We start from the raw sequence: 24,222 nt of genomic DNA, 5'->3' as shown, positions 1-24,222 counted from the left end.
GTGAATTCCTCAGTGCCTGCATAGCATTTGGCACATAGGAAACAATGATTTTAATAAATAAGAGTAAATACATATGTGCCTAACTCCTTACTGTTGTTATGTGTATGTATTATACTACTCTCTCTCTCTCTCCTCTTTTTGTGACACATGGAAGATTTCCCATAAGGAGTCTGTAACTGAGTGAACTCTACTCCTTACACTCTTTGAGGCTGGCCTGAAATTTCCTCCCTCAGCTTCCCAGTTATATGTGTGCAACTCATACTGCTCATTTTTATGTATGTATATGTGTATGTGAGTGTGTGAACATGCATATGCACGAGTGTATGTGAATGTGTAAAAACATGTGTGGATAAGCATGCACATGTGTGTGGGCACATGAACACGTGAACATGTGTGTGTATGAATGTGTACAGGAGTATGTGTGAGCATGCATGATTGTGTGTATATGTTCATATGAGTGTGTATCTGTGAGTATGAGCATGTGCATATACAAGCATGTATGAGTACATATGTGTGTGAGTGTACATACATGTTTGAGTGTGTGGTGTGTATATGCATGCATGAACACGTATATGTGTTTGAACATGTATATATATGTCTGAGTGTGTGTGACCATATGTGAGCATATGTGCATCATCCTGCTCTTTTTCTTCTTCTTCTTTTTTTTTTTGGTCAGTTGTAGGGCTTGAACTGGGCCTGGGCACCGTCCCTCAGCTCTTTGGCTCAAGGCAAGCCACAGTGCCACTTCTGGTTTTCTGGTGGTTAACTGGAGATAAGAGTCTCACGGACTTTCCTGCCTGGGCTGGCTTTGAACCTCGATCCTCAGATTTCAGCCTCTTGAGTAGCTAGATTTCAGGTGTGAGCCACTAGTGCCTGCCTCATCCTGCTCTTTCATGTTCAGTGCTTTCTGCTCCTCCATCTGTCTTCTAGCCATGAGCACTCCCCCGCTCCCCCCCAATCTTTTGGCTATGACTCATTGTAGATCCCTTTGCAAGGACACCCTGATCCTTCTCCACACTTGGGGGACAAGTCCTATTTGGGAGCTATCCACATGACTGTTTTTGATTATTAGTGATGATATCCTCACTTGTAGGTACAGATGACCTATTTGGTCTCAAGGATGGATATGGACAAAGGTAACTGTTCTAAAGGCCCCTGAAGCATTTATGGCAGAAGCCAGGACACCTTGCTCCCAGCCCCGACTCCTTCCCTCCCACTGCTGTGTCAGCAGCTCTGTCCTTCCACAAATGGCTTATGGGGCCTCTCCAATTTCATCCATGTCTGTGGGCCCACCATCAGAGGTCTCTAACCAGCACTACATGAAATGCCACAATAGCTTTGCATCTTTGATAATTCTTCATTTCCCAAATACCAAATGGTTTAACATTGTCCAAAGCAATGCTTTGAAAAATATAATTGCTTTTCAAAAGTATTGGGCAAGTAGTCCTCTTGAGCTTTCGATTGCTAGCTTTCAAAAGCACCCAAGACATGCTGGCATACTCACAAACCCTCAACAGTCTTTGGTGGAAACAAACCAGGTTTGGGGGCTGCAGTTTGGGATCTTGAGGGCGTGACTGTGAACTCAGACATGTCTCTGAATCTCCCTAAGCATCACTTGCCTTACCTGTAGCATAGGACCACAAGGCTGAGTGGTATAATCATAGGAAGGATCATAGGTAGAGCTAAGTGATATTGCAAACAGAATGGTGAGCATCTCCTCCTGGAGAGCAGAAAGCACCCAGTGGAAGGGATTTGTTGTGGAACAGCGTTGCTGACATCTATGCTAAATTCCTTTCCAACTACCTGGGCTTAGGGAAGAGGCTTCATGGCTCATTGCAGTTTGTATATGTACTACCTGTTTCTTACCTGCTTGCTTCCTTCTTGTCTTGTCTTCACTCTGAGACACATGGAAGATGTCCCATCAGGAGTCTGTGACTAGGTGAACTCTATTCCCTAAAATTATGGGATAAGATACGGAGTAGGGAATTCCTACCTGTCCCACAGGGCTATAAAGGATCTTCATGAACTTGCAGTCAAGCAATTGTGTGAATGCTAGAAACAAGTGGAGAATACTATACTTGGGGAAATTCCTCCAGGACCAAGGAATCAGAAGATCCAAGGATACTGAAGAGATCTACCCCACATTAAAACTGCTGCTATATTTGTTTTTATCTGTTCTGGACTCTACTCTGAGCTGGCCAAGACTGGGATATAGGACCAGGGGACAGTGGGGACCTATTCATTCACCTACCTCCTCTCCTGCCCCCGTGCTTCATCAGCATCCTGGCCTCCTCCTTGATAGCAGCCTCACCTTCAGTAATAGAGCACTTCCTTTCTTTCCATTCTCCTACCAGAGGGGGAGTGTTCTGAGAGACAGGCAAGACCCTCTGGGGCCTCTGCCCAGCAGTCTAGAAACTGAGCAGCAAAGGCAGGAATAAAGGATATGTTCATGTGAGCCTGGAACTGATGGCCACTTGGCGCAAAAGAAAAGAAATACTCCCACCCACCCCTAACTCCTGAAATCAGAGCTCCTTGAAACAGACGTTTGGCCAATAGGCTTTGTTGTTAGGTACAGAGATAGCACAGAAGCATCTGAGTAGCTCCTATCCCTCTGACTCTAGTATCTAAGCAAAATGTTCTGCTTTTGATTGTCACTCTTCAAACAGTGAATTATTGTCCTGCTTCTGCCTCTTCTAACAAAGAGAAATGAAGAAGAGGGATTTTTTTTGGTACATGCAAAATTAACACAAATCAAAACCACTGCTGTTCTTTGATACATCATGCACTCTGATCTGTGCCAGCCTTTTTATTTCCTCACTAAGGATGCACAGCTCAGGAAGGATACATGGGAGGGATATTGCTTACCCCTTCCCATTTGATTAACACAATTTAATGCCTCAATAATGCTCAGGGAAGTTCATTACTCAGGAAAGGCTCTGATGCAAGCTGTCCACAGTGTCTGGGGACTGGGTCTTTTTTATTTAAAGTGCAATCAAGCCTCTATGGGGAGATGATCTGCAAAATTTGCCTGAGCTGGGGAATGTGGGGCTGCCATTTAATGTAGGCCGACAAAAATCCCTTCCTTTGTACATCTCATAACAACATTCTCATGCCATAGGCAAATATTTAGTGGGGCTTGTTCAGTTCAAAATGCTGGATTGAGGAAAATGGATATAATCCCTGTCTATCCTTACAATGCTTAGATCCCAGAAGGGAAGATGGGCTTTATCCAAAGATGGGCACATTGCTGATGGACAGCAGAGCATCGTAGAGAGGAGGGGAAATGAGAGGGCAGATAGTAAGTTACCTGTCTAAGGAATCTGGCAGGATCACCCTGCAGAGGTCACACCACTTGTTAGACTTTCCCCCACTGGCTCAGCTGTGGAAGATTGAGGGTCATTTTATTTATTTATTTATTTACTTTTGGTGATACTGAGGTTTTGAACTCAGGGCCTCATGCTTATCAGGCAGGTTCTTTTTTTTTTTGGGTCCGGTCATGGGGCCTGAACTCTGGGCCTGGGCACTGTCCCTCAGCTCTTCAGCTCAAGGCTAGTGCTCTACCAATTGAGCCACAGCACCACTTCCGGCTTTTTTTGTTTTTTGCTTATGTGGTGCTGAGGAATTGAACCCAGGGCCTCATGCATGCAAGGCAAGCGCTCTACCACTGAGCCATCTTCCCAGCCCCATCAGGCAGGTTCTTTACTGCTGAGACATACCTCTTGCTAGGGCTTGCTTTTATGATTAAAAAATGATAAATCTGTGGTTTTCAACTCAGAACATCCCCCCACTTCTCAGACCCACAGCGGCCCTCACTAGGCCCTAGAACAGGATGACAATGATATAGAAAGTCCAAGCTCCAGGCCCCACCCTGAGTCTTCTCGAACCTGTGACTTTGATCATGCCTTGGGCTCTGATGTGCCTGTTTCAGCCTCTGCAGAATGGGGCCACTCTGGTCAGTTCCTGCCATACTGCTGGCCCCTCCTTCTCTCCACCAAGACCCACTTGAACTCCCATCTACCTCACTTCCTACCCCCAGACCCTGCTGCTACCCAGATAATGGAGGCTGCCATGTGCTCTCTCTCCAGGGGAAATATGGCTCCTCTAATAAACCTTGCAATAATCTTCCTCCTGTACCTGCCTGCCTCTGCATGGTCCCTTGGGATGCCTCTGTGTGGTCCCCTGGGAATGGATGTGACAGATCCTTTCAGAAGCCAGCCTTTGCAGGACAGTCCATGAGACTCTGATTGCCAATTAACCAGCAAAAAGCTGAAAATGGGGGTATGGCACAAGTGGTAGAGCACTAGCCTTGAACAAAAATGCCAAGCAAAGCTGGGCACCACAATCCTAGCTACTCAGGACGCTGAAATCTGAGGATTGTGGTTTGAAGTCAGCTTGGGAAGAAAGGCCCATGAAACTCTTAGCTCCAATAAACTACTCAGTAAAGGCTGAAAGTGGTGCTGTGGCTCATGTAGTAGAGTGCTAGCGTTCAGCAGAAAGAGGCTAGGAGCAGCACATAGGCCCTGAGTTCAAACCCAGTACAGGAATACACACACACACACACACACACACACACACACACACACACACACACACACACACACACACACACACACACACACACACACACACACACACACACACACACACACAGGCAGAGAACATGCAGAATCTCTTGGTCAGTTTCTCTGGTAATGATGGTGTTGCTAGTCAGTGAACATGATTGACCAAAGCCAGAGAGGGGGGAAGGTATTGTTTCAGGTGCTGCTCCGAAGAGCAAGACCAGCAGAAGAAGGGCCCAGGAAGCCAGGGTGGGCAGTGCAGTGTGCCAGAGTCCCAGAAGGCCCCATCTCCAGCCCTACTGCTTATGACAGGAGAGGCAAGTCCAGCTTTTCTTGCTTTCCTGGAATGGCATTTGTCTTGAGCCAACACACATTGTTTCTGGGTGCTGAATTTGGACCAGACCACTTAGGTAGAGCTGCAGACACCTGGACTCACAGTCCCCAGTGGAGAAGATCAGGCTGGGAGGCTGTGGAGGTGGCCATGCTAGGGTGAGTTCAGCTTCTTCATCCTCTAGATGCTTTCACAAGCAGCCTAAGGGAGATATTTCACATGTCTGTAATTAGCCTCCACTGTTGCAGAGGGGCAAGGCAGAAATTGCTGCTTGAGCCGAGGACATGGATTTGGGGTAGGGGCGTAAGAGCCTGGGCCTGGCTGCAGAGCCACCTGGAACTCTGATGACAAGACCCATGTCTGTGGGAAGGTTCTCCTGCCTCGGCTTTAATAACTCCTCACTGCCGTACGCACACCTGGTGACCTTTACACTCCGGGGGTGCCTCTGTGTGTCACACACTATTTATTCCTTGACTTGAGAATTCCAGGCAGGAAGGCAGAGAGTTGCTGCAATTTGATAAGCATTTGGGATGTCAGAGTAACATCACCTTTTCTCCTTTGACAATGAAAATAGCTAATTTGCTTATGTTTGGGGTTTCCTTTATTCTTCCCCACTTCTTCCACAGAAGTGATGAGATGTCTCATCTTTTTCTTTCAGCTCTGCATCTGTTTGATAAAAGGGAGATGATGAGCTTGTGGCTTGGGACTCTGGAAGCATGTGTGGGAACAGTCCCTGTGGGGTGGCATGTGTTGCTAGAATGCTCTGACCTTTCTCCATTTTGTCCTGGCGGCTCCCCTGCCAGGGAAGTAGTGCATTGTCTTCCTGTGGGCAGATTCACAAGGAGCCAAGATTTGCCTCAGAGAGAGCAGAAGAAAAACTTGTGAGAATAAGCTTGCCCAGCTTTTGCTTATTAATGATCAACAAATACTTAGTGAGTTACTACCACATACCAGACATTTTTTCCTAGGGGCTGGTTAGATGCTGATGAGCAAAAGGAAAGGTTCTGGGCTTCACATTCTTGGGGATCCATCTACAAGCAGAAGCAGAATTAGGCTATCCACATGCCTTTGTGCAAGATGGTTGTCTTTTGCTGATTTGACTTTAAAATAAGCCCCAGGATACAGCCTTGTCATGGAATCTCTCTTTCCCCATTTTTCTCTCCCCTCCCCTCCCCCTTCTCGGTTTTCTTTTTATTTTTCTCCCCCTATTAAATTCTGGGGGATGGTCCACATTCAGTGCCACAACTGTCTCCTCCTTTTCTTTCTTTCCTTCCACATGATTTCAATAACTTTTGATATAACAAACCAAAGGCTTTTCTTGCACGGGAACAAAAGGTGAAATGTTAATATGATTTTATTTGGGCTCAGATTGGATAAGGAAGACCTTTTGTTTCCTACCTTTCATCTTCGAGTCAGCAGCAGTGGTTAATTAAATTGAGCCTGTGGAAAGTGACCTTTGGGGGGAGGGGTGCCCCTGAGAATACGATTAGCTTTAATCAAGTATGGGCAATAAGCAAATAAGCAAGAAAGTAACTATTAGACAAATAATAATAAACATCCTGAGAACTTGTGGATGGGAACTCTTGAAGGAAAGGCAATTTTGTTTTGTCTTGGGTGAAAGTGCACACTGGTGATGAGACACTACGGTCCTGCACACAGGGCCACTTGTATGACCAGAAGAACTCCGTGGAGATTCTGCTCCCCTGAACCACGCCAGGGTTCCAACCAAGTGCTGCTCCATTTCTTCGAGCTCATACCTCACCTGGCCACAAGGAGGCGTAGAAGAGTCATTTTCCTCTGCACGGAGACTCAGACCTGCGTGACAGCTCACCTGTGTGCCAGGTATGGCTAATTGATAAGTTGAGAATATTGTGGCAAGCAGCTGTGGGGCTCAGAAGGCCCTGAGATTTAATGGTCACGTGATGTTAAGTGGCCTTGCTTAGCCTTTTTGAATCTCATTTTCCTAATCTTTAAAAGGAGGATAGTAATGTGTGGGGTTAAGATTGCACTAAGCTGAATTGAAAGTGGAAGGTGCCAGAACAGGATGGTTATTATGGTGACTACATCCTTTCTTTACCCCATTGTAGCCACAGAATGTGCTACCCATAGGGGACTAGGCACATTTTACTACCTTTTCCTTTGTATCTTTTACAGAAAATTATCATTGAACATTGAGTCTATAATAAACCTTTTTTTCCACATATTTTTATTGTAAAAATACTGTACAGAGGGGTTACAGTTACATGAGTAAGGTAATGAGTACATTTCCTATCGAGCATTGTTACCTCCTCCTTTGTTTTTCCCCTACCATCCCTTCCCTCCCCACCTTCCCAACTCCTCCCCTGCCCCCTACTTCCTCCTTTGTTTTTCCCCTACCATCCTTTCCCTCCCCACCTCCCCAACTCCTCCCCCACCCCGAAATTGTAAAATTCATTTTCAACATAGTGTCTTGTACATATCATTGTTACAGTGGGTTAACCTGTATCCTTATTTAAGCATTTTGTTATATCCCTTCCCCTCCCCATTATAAAATTATAAAAATGTATATACAAGATGCAGAACACTGGAATCAAATACAGTGAAAACAGGGGTTATACCGTGGGGGAAGAACATACAGAAGAAACAAGAGAATCACAGAGTGCATTGTAAGTACATTAAAGATAATAGCAAGAAAGAAAAAAACCACTTGTGTCCCTGTCATAAAATCTTTTTTGTTTTGTATGCACTGGTCTTGGTGCTAGCACTCTACCACTTGAGCCACAGCACCACTTCTGGCAAATCTACAATAAATCTTTCTGTGGAAGTTCTATGAGTAGACAGTCATTCATTCACATAACTACTGAGTCCTGGGATAGTGCTAGATATGAAATGGGAAAAGCAAACCCAGGGTATTCCCTTGCAGACCTTTCAGCAGAACTTCCTCCCTTATTTCTGCTGTCTAATGGGGTAGCCACTGGTACCATAGCCATAGGTATGGCTATGGAGTACTTGAAATGTGGCCAGTAATAGGAAGTATATTTAGAATTGTTTTTCACTTTAATTAATTTATATTTAAATAAACAAATATGCCTAGTGGCCAATCTATAGCACAGGGTATAGCATATAGCCAGTACATTTTTTTGTGTGATGGAACTGGGGTTGAACTCAGTTATCCCTGAGCTCTTTTGCTCATGGCTAAGTGCTTACCACAACTCCACTTTTGGATCTTTGTGGTTCATTGGAAATAAGAGGTTCTCAGATTTTTCCTACCCTGGCTGGCTTTAACCATGATCCTCAAATCTCATCCTACTGAGTAGCTAGGATTACAGGTGTGAGCCACTGGCACCCCATTCATAGTCAGTATTTTAAAAGCACCGGTATCACAGTGTGATTCCTGGAACCTCATTTTTAGCTCTTCTGCTGCTATTATGCTTTCCAAAAGATGAGTAAAGTCATCCTGAACATATCCTAGAAAGCCCAGCACCTCTTTAGATTATCTATGTGTGCCATACTGGACTTTGCACACAGTAAGTACACAGAATGCCAATTAAAGAGACTTGAGCCAAGCAGTGAAAAATTTAAAGTGTGACTTCATCACTCACTGAGTAAGCTGCTCAGCCTGTGAAGGTCTCAGCTTCTCTTTGGTAGTTGGGGTGATGTTGGCCACTTCATGGAGTGAGGGTGAAGGCAGGGAGATCATACAGAAAATGAGTTTAGCATAAGTCTTAACACAAAGTCAATCTCCAAACAACCAATCCCAACAGAAGGATTTCTTCCCTGGATATTTCCAGCTTCCTAGATGTGGCCATTTGTGCTCAAGACTACCAGGTTGGACTCTGATGACTGGCCTAGGATTGGGCACCTGGTTTCAGGTAAACTAATAATGCCCTTCACCTGGAAATTAAAAAAAAAACTAGATCTAAGTCCAGCCCTTCCCTGCTAGTCGGATCTAAGATATAGGCTAGGAGACTCAGGACCAAGAGCTGTTCTATAGTAGGAAAGAAATAAAGCCAACACTTGCAAGAGAAATAACTAAGACGTACCGTGGGGTGGGGAGTGAGAGACCGAGAGAAGAGAATAAGTGAACCCTGCATGACACTTTCTAATCTAATTTGCCCCCAGAACCAGGAGGCCCTAATGAGTACCTGAGGTTACTTTTCTGCCCTTCTCAGACATTTCCCACTCTGCTTCAGCAGATCCAGCCTGGGTTTCTCTTGCTTGCACAAAACAAGTTCTAATCAAAAACACAATCAACCAATCAGACACCTCCTGTTCATCTGCAGCCCATTGGAGTCGTCCTTAAATGTTTTCCTACCTTCTAGTGCCTGTTCTGGGGAGGCTCAGAACCTGGAGTGGCTTCCGTGCTGGGGAGGGGGGCGTGTAGGGAGGGGACGCTAAGTCCCTGTGAGTTAATTAGTGAAATTGGAGTCATTTTCTATAATGTTTATCTGAAGTTGCTGCAGGACAAATTAGGAGCCAAAGAGCAAACACAGGTGCCTCTGAAGTGGTGTTCTGGGAGGAAGCCCGCAGTATGGAGCCAAGAACATGTGCATCAGAACCCAGAGGCTGCAGGCTGTGTCCTCGCCAACACAAACTTGGGCCTTGGTTTTCTTCCTGGAAAAATGGAGGTGATAATATATGGCATATCTATCTTATATTTGGATAAGAAAAGTCATGGGCTTTACCATTTGCCCTCTGACCCCGGGCTTAGGTGCTCATGCAATCCTCTTGGAGAACTATGCTCTCATCCAGCTTCATCTAATCCTGTACCAAAGATCCTGGAGCCAGGTGTGGGGAAGAGGGTGTTCCTGTCTTTCTTATGAGATTAGATGGGCCCAAAGGGCAGCAGTGTCACGATGGTCTCCTAATTTATATGATAACAGATGAGCATCCCTGGAGACTACATAGCACCCAGCACACGTGGCAGCTCCCAGCCTGCACTCACCTTTACGTGAGATAATTGCCCTCCATCTGCCAACCACCACCACAGCCATCTTTTTCTGGGCTTGCTTCTTACATGGCCTTATACCAACTTGCTCCTGCTACAGTTTCTCCAGTGGCCATGCCAGGCTCACTGTCACCTTGGCATTGCAGGGTCCTAATTTCTGGGCCCTTCTTTGAGCATTCCTGTCCATAACTGACTTGCTCGGGGCATGAGCTAAGTCTCCTGAATGGAAGCAATCTTGCCTGGGTACTGGCTTCAGCTTTGCTCTCGGAACTTGGGCACATCATATGTCATACTTTCCACCCCTCAAAGTCCTCATCTATAAGACAGGATAAAAATGCCTGCCCTTCTGACCTCGCAGATAGAAAATTAGATTCAAGGTATGAGATGAAGCAAAGCACTATGTGACTCCAAGGTGCTAGTAAAAATATATATATATATATATATATATATATATATATATATATATTCTTAAAAATTTTATTACCCAAGTAATATATGTGAATTGGAGAGAACTGTGAAAATGCAGATAAGAAAGCAATGACAATAAAAATATCCCATAATCTCTTTACCTAAGGACAACTGCTGTAAATAATGTAATGGATATCATTCTTAGATCTACATCTGTTTACTTGAAATAGGATCACACTCTGCTCTTTTGTAATTTGATTTTTCACATAATAACATGTAATCACTAGAGGTATGCCCTGCTGGAGATTAAATTTATGGGAATTCCTCTCTCTATTCAGAACCAGAACATCACCCTGGGATTATTGAAGGTCTTGTCTCCTCTCTCCACAAAGGCAGGGCAGGTGCCTTAGGCATGCCTGGTAGCTTCCCTCAGGAGGAAGGCTGAGGGCCAGTGTCTGACAAAGGAGGATCATGTCCTCAGATCTTTGGTGCTTTCCTGATGGAAAGCTGAAACCTATCTCTTCCATTCAAGAAAAGCCCTGAGAGATGGGAACTGGGAGCTTTGCTACTAAGAGATGTTAAGAAGCGGGTCATCAGTGTGACTAGCATTCTCAAAGCAGCCCAGAGTCATGAAGGTGATGGGAATGGGGACCAGGCAGAGGGAAATGGGTAGTATTCCTGAATACTCAGTTCTAGAGACCCCTGGCCAAACCTGGCACTGAAGATGTGAAGTTGCTGTCATGTCCATCAAGAACAAATGGCTTGGGTCACAGAGGAATGTGAAGAATGTTGAAGGGAAGCCAGGTGCCATGGCTTATACCTGTATCCTAACTACTCAGGAGGCTGAGATCTGAGGAGTGTGGTTTAAAGCCAGCCCGGGCAAGGAAAGTCCATAAGACTCTTTGGGGGGAGGGGGAGGAATCTGGTCGTGGGGCCTGAACTCTGGGCCTGGGCGCTGTCCCTCAGCTCTTCAGCTCAAGGCTACTAGCGCTCTACCACTTGAGCCACAGCACCACTTCTGGCTTTTTTTCTTTTTGCTTATGTGGTGCTGAGGAATCGAACCCAGGGCCTCATGCATGCAAGGCAAGCACTCTACCACTGAGCCACCTTCCCAGCCCCCATAAGACTCTTATCTCCAATGAACCACCAGAAAACTGGAAGTGGTGTTGTGGCTCAAGTGGTAGAGTGCTAGCCTCGAACTGAAGAGCTCAGGGACAGTGCCCAAGCCCAGAGGTCAAGTCCCACAACCGACAAAAAAAAAAGAATGTTGAAGGGGGTGACACTGATCAAGAGGCACTGTATTCACAAACTTCTTTGTTAAATGGCACCTCCTTTTTATAACTACTTAAAGATAATAAAAAGTTAAACACACACACATACACACACACACACTAGTAATGATCTAGGCTATGTAGAGGTACTGGCAGCAGCCAATCAGCACCCTGGATGTAAGTTGCCCTCTGGGTATTGGTGGATAGTCCATAGTAGCAGGGTTCTGATATTTGCATGGAGTTTTCTCCACATGGATCAGAGTGGAGCTGAACTGGCACGGGTTCCCTCTGGAATGCATGAAGTCTTTAGACAGGACTTGGGCGATGCCTTGAGAGGAAGTGACTTGCCTTTCTATGAATTTTGAAAGTAGAGGGTTCAGGGACTAGTCAGGAAAGGATAAGAGATATCATTATTTGTTGTGCGATAAGTGGTTTTCTTGACCCCACGACCTTATTTGGAAAAAGGATATTTGGAGATATAAGTAAGGACAAGACATTGAGATGAGAGTTTAGGTTACCCCAGTGTAAGTGTTTTTTAAAAGGCAGAAGAGTAGCAGGCATTAATGTCTCATGCCTGTAATCCTAGCTACTTAGTAGAAGGCTGAGACCTGAGGATCAAGGTTCAAGGCTGGCTTAGGCAGAAAAGCCCCGAGACTCTTATCTCCAATTAACTACCAAAAAGCCTGAAGTAGAGGCATGGCTCAATTGGTAGAGCACCAGCCTTGAGCAAAAACTACAAGTGAGAGTGCAAGACCCTGAGTTCAACCCCCACTCATTACTTGTGGTGAGTTAAATGGTAGCCCTTCACCCCAAGCAATGAGCAGGAACTTATGTGGTCCTTTTTAAAGAAAAATAAAGAAAGGGCAGAAGATTATTTGAGACACAGTGGAGAGAGGGAACCTCCCTTAGAGACTACTATTGCCAAACTCATTAGGAGAATTTAGTTTAAGAAGCCCCAGATCCTAGACCATAGAACAGAGGCAAAAGCTAGAGCTGAGACTCTGCCAGTGATATGTCTACAGAAAAGCCTGGTTGTGTCTACACCTAGTCCTAGTTTCCAGTGTCCTGTGGACCCCAGGAACCTCTCTTAGGCTTCATTGGGCCTATTTTTGTTAAGGCAGCCAGAGTTTGATTTCTGTGCTTGATTTCTAGCAGGCACAGCTGTTAGCTTATGTGACCATCCAAAAGCTCCACAAGGAAAAGAAAAAATGTCCCATTGTACAGATGAGAAAACAGAGGCTTAAAAATGAACCTCCTACCCAAGCCGGGTCAGTGATGGTGCTAAGGATGAATCTAGGTCTCCTTAATCATAAGCTTCCCTTCTGTGTCTCATCTCTCCTGCTGGGACCAGAAAACAAAGCTTTTAAACTTCAGGAGTGGAGTTACACTCCATTTTCTGCAGCAAACCTCTGACTATTCCTTGCAGTCAACCAGCATAGTGAGTCTGTTAAGTAAAGTGTCTCTTTGCCCATTACCTTGATAGAAGAGAAGTAGGCAGAACTTTCAGTGGCTGAAGAGATGGCAATTGAATTTGAGACAAGAGGCCTTTAAATTTCTTCCCAAGAATGACTTGGAGGTGATCTGAGAGACAGGGATGGTGCTTTCTTTCCAAATCCTCTCTGTCTCCTTCTTCAGTAATCTCTCAAGTGTCAGGAGGAACCCTGGGAAAGCTTACTCCCCCTCCCCGGGAGCTCTTTCTTATGGTTTGTAGGGGAGGTAAGAGTTTCATTCTCTGAAATGAATCTCTTTAGGCAATCTTGAAAGTGGACCATAAAGATGCACTGAGGCTAAGTTGCCTACAAGTACTCTGAAATGGATAAGATCTCTGTGTGGTTTAGAAAATAAAAAATGACTGAGACTGTGCTATTGACTCTCTTCCCCTCATCTCAATCACCAAGTGAATACATTATTCTTGGAGGTTTTGTACAAATTACTCAATAAAGTCACAGGCAGCATGTCTGCTTTGGTTCCAAGTATGTAAGGCAAGAACTGCTAAGGTGGAAACAAGACCTTATGGGTCAGGAAAGGCAACTCTCATGTCACAGGCAAGAACATACAGAGGGCCTGGGTGGTTTACCAGAGCACACCAAAGGAGCTGCAATTAGAATTCAGAGCACTGGGCCATCCATATCACATTGTCTCTATAATTGAAGGAGAGTCTGGGTAGGTCCTGGAGATGGTGAGTTTTGGATGTCAACTTGACTGGGCTTGGGAGTCTCTAGACATTTGGCCAAGCATTATTCCAGTGTGTCTGTGGGGGAGTTTCTGAATCAGTGGACTAAGTAAGGCAGTCTGCCCTCACTAATGTGAGTGGGTCTCATCCAATTAGCAGAAGACCATAGTAAAGTGAAAAGGTTGCAGGAAAGGGAGCTTCTCTTACTTGTCTGCTCCTGTCTACTTGTCTTAAAATAATCTCTCTCTCTCTCTCTCTCTCTCTCTCTCTCTCTCTCTCTCTCTCTCTTTCTCTCTCTCTCTCTCTCTCTCCCTTCCTTCTCCCTCCCCCCTCTCTTTTACACTCACATGCATTCTCTCTCATACCCTTTCTCTAGCTCTCAGGCTCTCAGGCACGGTCTCTCCCCCTCTCTCTCCCCCTCTCTCACACACACATACATTCTCTCTCATACTCTTTCTCTTGCTCTCTTGCTCTCAGGCTCTCGGGCTCTCTCTCTCTCTCTCTCTCTCTCTCTCTCTCTCTCTCTCTCTCTCTCTCTCTCTCTCTCTCTCTCTCTCTCTCTCTCTCTCTCTCTCACACACACACACACACACACACACATTAGTCTTATTTGTTCATTTCCCTGAAGAATCATGACTAACAAAATCCCCATGAGCTAGAGAAAAGAGAAGAGGGTAGTATTTACCCCAAAGCCAGACTTTCTGAAGGAGCTAAAAGAAATACTTTGCAATCTTTCCTGAAAGCATCTGTTTTCTCTCCTCATTGTCCTAGTTTGATTTTGGTTGAAGCATTTCAGTTAATGAAGTTGTTTTTACTCTTTCTCAAACACTATATATATATATTTCCGAGGTCTCAAAATGATGGTTTGGGGTTGGTATTGCCCCCAAAGATGTGTGCTGACAGGTTCACATGTGGTATTTCAATCAATTAAAGAACCAGGAGATTGCACACACAAATATAGCACCCTTGCTCACAAACCAGATCAAGTATTAGTGAATACTAAGGCAGCTGGATGTTCAGTTAGTGTCTGTGTTACTAGTTCAACAGGCCTTACCACTCCCAAATGCCTCACTGCTGATGAAGCTAGAAGCCTGTGGTCTGTATCTTGAATGATTCCCCTGAGGCGGTCCACAGTGCTGCTGGAGGTGGTAGAGCTTTAGGGGGTGGGACCTAGTAGAAGCAACTTAGGTTACTGGGGATGTGACCTAGAAGGAGATATTAGGACACTGGTACCTTCTTGTCTCTCTGGCTTTCCAGTTACCATCAGTGAGTATCTAGACTCTATTCCTATGATGTTCTGCTTCGCTGAAGGCCTCAAAGCAACAAAGCCAACTTCTAAAACCACAAGCCAAAAATATACCTTCATTTCTTTTAAGTTGATTGTTCCAGATATTTTCTTACAGTAACAGAGAACAAGCTGACACAGGGTCAGCGCCATTTATTGTTATGCTTAGCCTGATGAATGATCAAATAAATCTAAATGTTTCTGGAATCAAGATATTGATTACATCTATTCATATTTAATAGCTACTGATGATACTTCTACAACAGTATTAATTGGTGTCAATGCAAAGATAAATTTGATATGGATTTTTCTCACAAGGAAATATGGCCAAAGGGAATGATTTCCTATATTCATGTCTCAACCAACATTTCATAATCTTATCAGGTATAGGAACTGCTATTTTGGCTGGAGCAGGTATGTATTGAAGACACTGTGCCTGGAGTAGAGGTAAGGCTGTGTAAAGGCTTAATCAGTGGCCTATATAGATAGCATGATAATAAAGGAAGAATAATTTTCTACCAAGCCATACCTCTTCCTCCTAAACATTCAGCTAGACTACATTTCCCAGCATTCTTTGTAGTTAGTCAAGCCCATGTGACAGAGCTCCAGCCAATGGAATGTAAATGGATGTGATAAACACACAGAGCTGGCTCCTTTAATTCTTACGCAGGAGAGTTCCCAACTTTTTCTCTCTCAGTAGTTAAGTGAATGAGAACCTGAAGTTCCCATGTAATAGGAAAGGCATCTCTGATCCATGAATTACCCTGGAAAGCTGTCCTTCCACAGGGAGCAAGAAACAAGCCTTTACATTGCTGGCCATGGAGTTCTGGGAATCCATTTATTTCTATAAAACATCAATCTTTTAAGAATAAAGACCACAATGAGAAGGACTTATTAACTGCTTCCTCTGAATTAGACAATGTTTAGCTGTCTTACATGCATCATCACATTAAATCATCACAGTTCTATAAGGTAGGTATTTTCACTTAACAGTGAGGAAAATGAAGTCCAGAGAAGGTGAATAACTTGTCCAAGGACATGGAGCCATTACTTAGAATGTATGCTTTCTAGCAGGGTTACTCTGAAACAGGGAAACACAGGGAGAAGAGAAATGGAAGCAAGAAGTTCTTGAGAGTAAAGTGAAACAATCTGAAATTCTCCATGGTTTCCTGTGCCTGGATGTGTGTCAGCAGCAGGTAAGAAACTCAGAATACAGTAAGAACATCGCCAGCCCATCTCATTGTGTGGGCAGAATGCTCAGGAGCTGGAGGAGGTACACTTTCCTCTTCCAGCAATGACTTCAGCCTTGAGGATCCTAACATCTTTGAAGGCCTTTGCTCAGTTTCCAACACGGCAGATGCATCATTTGGATAGAATACCTTGAGGAGAGAGTGTTCCTAAGACCTGGGGATGGTATTTAATAGAAGTATCAAAGTGAGGAGGGGACTGAAAGACTTCCTGGCTGGTGTCTGCTCTGACTACAGATGAGAGGTTCCAGAACACCTTGGATATTGGATGCCCTGCAGGGATCTCTGAGAATGGTGACTCAATGAAAATGGGTTACAGAAGAGAGTTGGCTACTAGAGGCACTATTTTCTTCCTTCAGCAGGTCATGCTGCCCCAGCATGTACTCCACTGTTATAGGAGAAAGCAGAAAGGAACAGTGCAAATGGTTGGTGTCTCTTACATCTGCACATAGTCCCTGGGGAGCCTGGGCTGGATCAAAGGTGGGGCTGTCTGCCCCTACTTAGTTTTTCCGACAATCATCCAGCCAGGCAAATGGATCACCAACAAGGTATTAGGCTCCATACAAGCTCATCTCCTAGCAATGATATGTTATAGACATTAGGTCAACAAGACCCTCTTTCTCAGGGATTGGCATTGTCTCCTGTGGAGGCAGCCAGAGGGATGGAAACAGACCAACAAAGAAAGTCATTGAGCTGGAACACTGTGGCTTGGGTGGGGGCAGTTCAGATGGGGCCTATTGGGAGACCAGACTGGTGAGTTAAGAATGGAATGCTGAAGACTAGGGAGAGCTGTCCAGGCAGAATGACAGCAAGGACAAAGACCCCAGTCTGGGAGGAACTGGCTAGGAATGACCTTGGCATTTGAGTGACAGCAAGGAAGCCAGAGGGCCTGGAGTGGAATGACCAGGGGTTGTATCAGAGTAAAGATTGTCAAAGGCCATGGGGGCCATATTTTGTGTGAAAGTGAGCCCTGGGGTTCACTCTATCTCCACTAGGGACCCATTGGGGGTAAGGAGATTCCTGGTGCCAGTCCTCTACTGCTAGTGTCTGGGGACAGCTGAGCTATGCCTAAGGACATTCTCAGTGGGAGGAGGTAGGTGGTCCACTGGGATGGTTCAGTTCAGAAAGTGAGACAACCTGGGCTCAATATCCACATCAGAAAAACAAAGTGGTCTTGAGTATCTTACATAACTTAGGCCCCTCCATTTTTTCCTCATCTGTTATGAGGGAGTCATAGCACACCTAGCCTTCAGTTAAATGCAGTACTGAATTCTAAAGGTTAGCCTAGTAGAGCTCAGCATTCATATTGACCACTTTGATTGGCCAAAGCTAGCAGACACTGTCCATTCTCATAGTAGTTCCTAGAGGGAAGCAAGCTCTTGACTTCGGCAATCCTTTGGAATGAGGGTAGCAGTGAAATATCTATGTCCCAAGGCCCTTGTGGCTGATCCTGTCAGGATCTAGCACTGGAACTCCTGTCTTTAGAGAAGTCAGCTGACTCTGTAACAGCCCCCTGACTGGTAGCTGGCAGAGCCTGAGCTGAAGACACAGTAACGTCCAATACTGGAGCGCGAGGTTATGGCCACATTACTAACAAGTTTCTGTTCAAATGTCCTTTCCTTTTATTGATCTCACTGTCCACATGACACATTCCTCCCCGTCCCTGTGGCCTGAGAGCCCCTCAGAGCTTTATCTTTGCTGCTTCTCTCTTTAAAGGCATATGACTGATTCTGCCATTTCCAAAACATATTACAATTGGTCAACACCATGCACATCTATCATCTTTCTTAACCCTCAATGCAGCGGAATAACTGTAACCATTCTCATTAGTCAAGGGTCCAACGGTGGAGAAAGACTGGTCTAGTGGCAATCTTGGGAGTCCCAGCTTCCATTCTGCCTTCTAGCGGAACACTATGCTGGCTTCTCCCAGGGTGGAGCTAGAGCATACAGAACTAAAGCCTAGCTTTTGAAGTGGGATGCAGATGGATTTCAGACCTAGAAGCCTAGAATGATGACATCCTGGACTCTCAGCCTCAGAATCATCTTTGGCCACAAGCTTCAGTTCATCTGCAGATGGCCTTAATGTAATGGCAGGGATGAATTGAGCCAGGTCCCTGGGAAAGCCCAGCTAGGATCTGAAGTGCAGGCATTCACTCCACAGGCATAAATCATTACCGCATCTCTCACCTGCTCGCCAAGCTTCCTTCCCTCCTGTGGTTACCGCCTCCACCCGGGCCCTCACCTACAGCCCTCACTCCTCCCAGCCCCCACCCTTCTGCCATCTGCCAGGCAATGGCCTCGCTGTGCCTGGGAGTGGGCACTGAGCCACGGCAGCACACAGGCTTGCATGCCAGGCGGCCGGGTAAGCATGTGTGAACCCCGCGTGTGTTGGGAGGCTGCTGCCCGGCCAGGCTCTTTGGGCAAGGGAGTGGCGGCCATGTGGCATGATTGGCAGGCTAGGGTGGGGGTGGAGGCCTGGGAGGGAATGCAGGCAGGGTGCATACTTCAGCAGCTGCCCAGGTAGACCCCCAACCTGGATCTGGGTTGGAGAGGAGGGGAGCTGATTAGGTTGTAAGGAGAATAAAACACAGCATCCTGTGTTGTTGCTGAGTCAGATTTGGAAGGATGTGGATGTGCAGAGTCCTCTGCCTGTTTAAGACAGCCTTGCTTTAGTCACAGAGGGGGTGTTCCCATTCTCATTGTGCTTACATCCAGCATGCCGGGCTTCGTGCCAAACACTGTCCTTCATGTCACCAATTCTTCACCATGACCTGTGAGGCAGAGGTGACTCATGGCCCTGTATCGTGATGGTGGGTGGGAAGCTTCCGGCATGGGCTTGCTTGCTGAGAGTGACCCTCTTAGTAAATGCTAAATGAAGCAGAAGCCAAGTTTCTTAACTCCAAACACCTTGTGTGCCTCTACCTCCTGATAATGTTGGCCTGGCAATCTACTCTCCACACTCAGCCTGGCTGTGTATTCTTCTGTAGCATTTATGGAGTACTGTTTAGATGTGTTGGATATTAAAATGGAGATAGTGTTGCAAATGTTCTTCTTTATTGACTCTAAAATGAGTGAGGGATCAAGACTAGAGTCCCAAACCTGACTGAAAATTTAAAATAGAGCAGGCCCAGAAACCCCTCCCTGGCTTCCTGAGTCTGAGTCTCATGGAGAGACTGTTGGGGTCTGAATGGGAAAGGTTCCTGGGGATTCAGTTGATTTATCAGCACCACAAACCTCTAGGTGAAGCACCAGGCTATGAGAGAGCTCTGAGGAAGGAGCCATTCCTGGGGGCTGGATGATCAAAGACAGATTCCTGGAGTAGGGGCTTGAGTCTGGGAAGGTACACCAAGAGGGGTCATAGTGGGAAGAAGCAGCAGCAGGGCACACGGATATGCAGCATTCTGTGTGTAGTTCAGGGCAAGTATGGGCAGCATGTGTTTGAAAATAGAGAGGAGAGCTATTTAGAGACCCAAAGTGAAGTCCTCAGATAAGAGACCAGAGGCAGGAGACTGGTTATCAGTGAAGACTCAGACTCTCACCTGAGAGTTTACTGAGATGTTCACTCTCTTCAGGAGAAAGTGGGGACTGGACAGGAAGGATTCAGGAATCAGGAGGAAGGGTTCGAGCAGGGGCAAAGACTCTTCCCTGGGGCAAGGTGGAGTGGAGAATTGTCAGAACATCTCCCAGTGCTTTGTGGTCTGGGCAGGAGAGCCAGGGGCAGTGCTGTGGGCAGGGATGGGCAGTGGGACAGGCAGACCACGGCAAGGCATTTGGATCGACTTTAAGGACCATGTGTTTTCTCAGCTCAGGATCCTATCCTGTTGGACTGGATTCGGGCTCTGTGGTTACAGACTCGGAGACAGGGAAGAAGAACCTCTTGCAGCTCTCCTATAGGCTTCAACCCTTACATTCCACTCTCTCCTTTGTCTCTCCAAAGGAAAGATCCAGAACACAGCCTGCCCTCCCACTCCCTGCAGAAGCCCACTCAGCCACATGCACATACCTGAGAGGGGTGCTGTGGAGTCAGGTTGTAGTCATCCTCACAGGAAGGGGCTAGAGGCCCTGAGCTCTGGTTCCAGCTGGCCTCCTCCCCTCCCTCCTGTGATGCTGGAAACCCCCAGGAAGACATTGCTCAAATGGTAGCTTTGTTCCTCAGGAAGGCAAATTTGAGTGATTTGTCTCCTTCACACCCACAATTTACTGTACAATTGGCCCGATGCAGTCACATTAAGAAACTTAATGCTTTTAAGTAAAAGTTAATTGATTAAAATTAGGTAGACAGCAACAGCTGCAGAATGGAAAAAAAAAAAAAGAGCAGCACTTATTTACCTGATGGAGCTCCACTGAATCCCAGGGTGGCTGCAGAGTCACCCATCCCAGACTTGTGTGCACAATATGTGTGTTTGTGTGTGCATGTGTGCATGTGCACGTGAGTGTGTGCGTGTGTGCATGCATGCTGTGCAGTTCCCATGTGCTGTGTGTAGTTCATGTGTGTGCATGGGCGCTGTGTTTGTGTAGTGCCTGTGTGGTGTGTGTATGCACAGTGGTATATGAGATATGTTAATGGGTTGTGCGTATGGTAAGTATGGCGCATATGTTCAATGTTGCAGGCAAATGTACATGTTGTATTTATGTGTTGGGTATATATGTGTGTGTTTATTGTGTGTCTAGATGAATAGAATTCCATATTTCTGATTCTGGATTGAAGGTGGCCTAAATGTCTAAATGTGGACATGTCCTGTGTCCCATTCTTTAGTACAGGGATATGTGCAGAAAGGCCTTTTTGACAGATTTTTACAAATTCTATTTTTTTGTTTTGTTTTGTTCTGTTTGTTCAGTTTCCCAGGTGCTGATATTACAGGCCTATACTACCAATACAAATTCCAAGACATGGAATTCTCTTTCCCACCAAAGCAGCAAAGTCAGTGAGGACGACTTGCAGTGAAGGATCCATCACTCATGTTGTCACCCATCACGGAGAGCCTTAAATTCAAGAATCCTCCTTGCCCCCACAGAAGCCTATGTTTTAAGTAAATCTCGGTTTTGCCTTACTCGGGTGGCACTGGTGAAAGGCAGACACTGGGAGACTGGAATGTACAAGGAATGAGGCTGCCCAGAGTCCAGCATTCCTGCTGGGACAAGTGGAAAATGGCTCCTAAATGTCTGTAGGAAAGCAGGCATGGTCTGTGTCCTGAGAATGGAGATGATGGAAGCCCATGCTTATTTGAGAAATAGACTCCTCAGGCTGGGTAGACAACAAAGCCCAAGATTGATTCAATGTTTCAGCATGCTTTAATACATCCTCTTTTTATCCCTGCACAGTAAAAGAAATCACAGAAAGATATTTGCATAGTGAATCCCTTCTCAAATATTTTCCTTTAATCAAACCAAGGCTAGTTCCATAGATAGTGAATTAATCACGTGGGGGTTCCTGATAAACTCCAGCCTTCACCATTCATGTTTCTAGATCTTCTTGTGTTTTCTAGATAATTTCTTTTGTTTCATCACAAATCCAGTGTGTAAGACACACTGGATGCCTTTTGTCTTTAGCCTACCAAAGCTTTGAGTCCTTCTATGATTGGATTCTTTTTTCTAGTGACTTTGGAAGGATATCAGCCCCAATTTATCCTCCTTGCAGAGCCTTCCATATTGACCTTACCTAATGCAGTGGCCTCACCATGAGAATTGCATCATGGTATAAAGAGTATTTGTCTCCACAGCCCTGGTCACCAGGCAGAATTGTCTATCATTATTCTAGAACAAGGACTAGCCAGCTATGTTTCTTGTTATCTGTGGCTTCAGTGACTATTTATGACAGAGACTGTGCAGACGTCAGAGCCTATTGACCTTCTCACTCTCCGTAGAAAAGATCCAAATATCTTTGCTCTCAAATGAGGGCTCTAAGAAGCAGACACCTGTCCTGTCTGGTTCTTTATTCTTACCTAAGTCTTTGGCTCATAACTATTCATGGAATAAATTTACTTTGTCTGGGTTTGACTCTTGTCTTGGTGGTCAAGATTTGGCTTAGGAGTTTCCTTTTCCAGAAGTTATCTATGCCCTGGCTCCCCAAAGCTGGGGATGGGTCTTTTTGTGCTCTCTCATCATTGTGTGCTTAGCCTTTGATAGTAACAACTGAAGCTGACGTTTGTTAGGGCCATGCTGTGGACCATAGTTCCTATTGAGTTATCTGATTCTTACAGTGTTCCCTTTTCTGTTACCATCTTTGAGCTGAGCTTCTTGGGGGTGTTGCCTGTACCTTGTTAATTTCTTCATCTCAAGGCCTGACCAAGTAAGGGCTCAGAAATGATTGCTGAGGATCTCTGGCCGAATACACTATGTGTTGTCCATTGTGCTTTCTCTTCCCTCTCATTCATTCAAACCATTCCTTCAAACATTCCTTCTCCATGAAGACAGTCCTTCTTGGACACATGGGGAAACAGAGGCTCAGAGAAGTTAAGGGCAGTGCCCACCACCAGTAAGAGGCCAAGCTGGGAACAAAACTCAGGAGCCTGGCTTGAAAGGTTCACCACATGTAGGCCTTTGATCACTGGAGAAAGAAACCATCTTATTGACAAGCAAGACCAAGGAATGTATTGTCTTGTGAGGATTCAAACATCACCGATCCCTAGGCACTGTGCCTGTGCTGCCCTTGATGGTGATTTCTCCTGACAGGCACTACCCTGGCACATATTGCAATATTGCAATAAAGTGCTGGCCAGCCTCCCTGGCCTGCCCGCTCCCGCCCTCTTTCCGCCACACACTCCTGCTGCCAAGGGCACTGGCTTCCTGACCAGCCAGCCATGCTCTAAAGCACAAACAGGGTAGGAAATGAAAACCCCGGGAAGAGCAGATGATGCGGGCGGGAGGTGGAGGTATCTCCACTCCGTGTGATCTGCTTGGCTCCCCAGGCTGGCAAGAAAATCTTAAACATTATTTACTCAACCATGTGCGAGTTAAAACCAATATCTTCCTGCCATCTGTTCAGCCGACTGACCCCTTAGAACTTCACTGCTGCCCCAGTGACGTCAGCCTCATTTCTTCCCATCCATTTCTCCCCCTCCCCTGGGCTAGCTCTACTCCCCTCCCCTGGGCTGGCTCTGCCACCCTCCCAGGGGCTGAGCTGGGGTGGGAGGGAGAGGGAGGGGTGGTGAGGGCAGCAACAGTTCCACAGGATTCTGTGTAGACACACAGTCATTAGATGATTGTGAACTCCTCTACAGTATGTACCCATGACCACTTATTTATTTATTTGTTTATTTATTTATTTTTGCCTCCGGGGACTTTGATAATGCTTAGTTAGGTTCAGAGGGAGCCCTGGGTCTTCTATGTCTGCTCACGGCAGCCATGGCTTTTCCCTTGCTAATGGAGTCATTTTGACCCTAGACATCTTGCTTCTTTAGCGGTGGGTCTTGGTTTTCCATTTGGTACACAGGGCATGGACTTGGAATGCTTTTGTTTTTGTTTGTTTGTTTGTTTTTGAGGTGGTACTGGGTGGGGTCTGAACTCTGAGCTTCTCACTTACCCTTAGCTGTTTGCTCAAGCCTGGTGCTCTACCACTTGAGCCACATTTCCACTTCTGGCTTTTTGTTGGTTAATCAGAGATAAGAGTCTTGTTAATTTTTTCTGCTCAGGCTGGCTTGAGTCAGGAGCCTCAGGTCTCAGCATCCTGAGTAGCTAGGTCTGAGCCACTGGCACTCAGCTTTGACCTGGGATTCATCAAGGGCCCTTTGAGCCATGGTTTCCCCAGTCCTCCAGCATGTTTCCCCATTCCTGACTCTTAGAACTCTCCTGTCAGACAGGGCTATGTTCTTGTCTTCCAGGAGGCCCCATTCCCTGCTGTGTCCATTTGTCCTTATCTGCCAAGGACAACTCCCTGCCATGATGACTTCCTGTTACCTGGCAACCATGGTCACCATGCTGAGCTATGGAATCTGCCAGCCCCACTTTTCAACACGAGCACACATACTCACACACACAGGATATCGAAAAGAGAGCCTTCCAGGCACAGGAATCAGGAAAGA

Source organism: Dipodomys merriami, unplaced genomic scaffold (genome assembly GCF_024711535.1).
Source record: "Dipodomys merriami isolate MVZ:Mamm:240054 unplaced genomic scaffold, mDipMer1.0.p SCAF_85, whole genome shotgun sequence".
Lineage (NCBI taxonomy): Eukaryota > Metazoa > Chordata > Mammalia > Rodentia > Heteromyidae > Dipodomys > Dipodomys merriami.
The sequence above is the reverse complement of the archived record's forward strand: the minus strand, read 5'-3'. Positions refer to the sequence as shown.